General features: G+C 37.7%; 1 non-coding gene across 1 annotated transcript; it reads right to left on the bottom strand.

Moving 5' to 3' along the window:
• Positions 1-2,144: 2,144 nt before the first annotated feature.
• Trnar-ucu (transfer RNA arginine (anticodon UCU)) lies at positions 2,145-2,218 on the bottom strand. Its single transcript has one exon. It is a non-coding gene; the product is annotated as a tRNA-Arg (tRNA).
• Positions 2,219-2,694: the final 476 nt, after the last annotated feature.

The following is a 2,694-nucleotide window of genomic DNA, read 5'->3' as shown; positions in this document are numbered from 1 at the left end:
GGTGTAAGTGTGTGTAAGTGTGTGTAAGTGTGTGTAAGTGTGTGTAAGTGTGTGTAAGTGTGTGTAAGTGTGTGTAAGTGTGTGTAAGTGTGTGTAAGTGTGTGTAAGTGTGTGTAAGTGTGTGTAAGTGTGTGTAAGTGTGTAAATATGAGTAAGTGTGTGTAAGTGTGTGTGTAAGTGTGTGTAAGTGTTAGTAAATATGTGTAAATGGTCGTACACACATTTACACGTACTAACACGTACGTACACACACTTACAAACATTTACACACACATTTATACACATTTATACACACTTAACCACATTTACACACTTACACACACATACACATACACTTAAACAAATTTACACACACTTACACACATTTACGCACACTTACACACACGTACGCACACATACACGCACACTTACACTCACTTACACACACTTACACACACTTACACACACATACACACACTTACACACTCTTACACACACACACACACACAACACACACACACACACACACTCTTACACACTCTTACACACTCACACACTCTTACACACTCTTACACACTCTTACACACTCTTACACACTCTTACACACTCTTACACACTCTTACACACTCTTACACACTCTTACACACACTTACACACACTTACACACACTTACACACTCTTACACACTCTTACACACTCTTACACACTCTTACACACTCTTACACACTCTTACACACTCTTACACACTCTTACACACTCTTACACACTCTTACACACTCTTACACACTCTTACACACTCTTACACACTCTTACACACTCTTACACACTCTTACACACTCTTACACACTCTTACACACTCTTACACACTCTTACACACTCTTACACACTCTTACACACTCTTACACACTCTTACACACTCTTACACACTCTTACACACTCTTACACACTCTTACACACTCTTACACACTCTTACACACTACTAAACACCTTTACACACACTTACACACCTTTACACACACATACACACACATACACACAGACTTACACACAGACTTACACATATTTACTAACACTTTCACACACTTAGTAGTCAATTTTATGAGGGGAGGGGAGCGCCATTTTTGTCGGTTGCCAAACATAAATTCAAGTACCAACAACGAAGTACATGTCGTCCCATCTACGGGGAGGGGGAGGGGTTGCGCACCCCTTGCACCCCTCTCCTGATTAGCTCCTGTAAAATCATTGAAAACTGGATACGAAAGTCCACTATTTTACGACCTATTTCTCCGCACAACTACTTGCGCCCAAGATTTGTTTTTGAGACTCGACAGACAGAATTCTGAATATCTATTTACCAAGTCGAATAGTTCTTAAAACTGTTGCGGGTAGCCGACCAATTATTTTGTACAATTTATCATTCAAGAAAATAATAATGTGCTTATGTTGTTGTTGTTGTTGTTGTTGTTGTTGTTGTTGTTTTAAGCGAGCAGGAGGAAAATATTGTGAAAAACCACTGTTAGAAAATCGGCCCGTACGGCGGCAAACATTATGTTTCAAAAATTATGTTTCCAATACACCGTTAAAAGCCTAAGTGTTTGAGCCACTACTTGTGCTAAATTCAGAAACATCTGAGTGTTTAACTTTTGACGCCAAACGGGTGACTTGCTAAGATCGCTAAATTTACTCGCAATTAAATTAGTCACCTTAGCCTGAAACAAAGTCAATATATATATATATTTCAAAAAAGGTTGTCATCGCCAAAGGAAATAGGCAATAGGCAATAGGCGAAAAGCAATAGGAGATAGGTCATTCCAAGATCCACTGCAAGAATAGCTTGAATGACTGATTCAATATTCTTTGTATTCAAACGAAACCATTTCCATGTCGGAATGACCTATCGCCTACTCGCCTTTGGCGATGACAATGTTTAGACAACGGATATCATAGACAGTACTTTTGTAGTTCTAAAAGTTAAGTAGAGTAATATAATCTTGGGTTGTGAATCTTTTAACGCTAAATTTTAAAAGCCTTGTTTGACTCAAGTGAACTGCAAGGTAAAAATACCGGCTTTTGTAGATTTGGTAGAATATGAACAATAGGCCATGTATCGCTACCTAAAAAGGATTACTATCCCTTTAGCTTCGGCAGAAAGTGTAAAAATAAAACACCTCCGGTGGGACTCGAACCCACAACCTTTGAATTAGAAGTCCAACGCGCTAATCCATTGCGCCACGGAAGCTATGATTGAAAATATTCCCTGCTTGAAGATGTTTAATAAATCCAATGCATAAATGAAAGTAATAAGGCAAACGGCTGTAGAGCCAGTTGCAATATATCAGTGTGCAATTATCATGAGGTGACAGGGCTGGTCAGGCTTAAGTTTTCTTTCTGAGACAACGCCTCAAAATAGTTATTTCAAAACAATACAAATTTTCAACTATTCTTATTTGAGCACTGAAATCATTACTGTAAATATTGAAATCTTATTAATGCATGGCTTTTCTTTAAATGCTTCTTCAGTGTAGAAAGACATGCTCCTTTTATATGGTTTTTTACACTGGTCTTTTTTGTTTTATCCAAAACAATAGCTTTAAAAAGTCAGCAGTGGATTTAAAATCAAGAAAATAGAACTTTATTGTTTCTCTTTAATAAATTTACGCCATGCACACAATCGAAACTTACCAAAACATCAGCCACAACCTTCTTTTGTTATTG

Source organism: Actinia tenebrosa, unplaced genomic scaffold, assembly GCF_029948245.1.
Source record: "Actinia tenebrosa isolate PJP-AT-01 unplaced genomic scaffold, QUT_ActTen_1.0 utg344__unscaffolded, whole genome shotgun sequence".
NCBI classification, from domain to species: Eukaryota; Metazoa; Cnidaria; class Anthozoa; order Actiniaria; family Actiniidae; genus Actinia; species Actinia tenebrosa.
The sequence above is the reverse complement of the archived record's forward strand: the minus strand, read 5'-3'. Positions and strand labels throughout refer to the sequence as shown.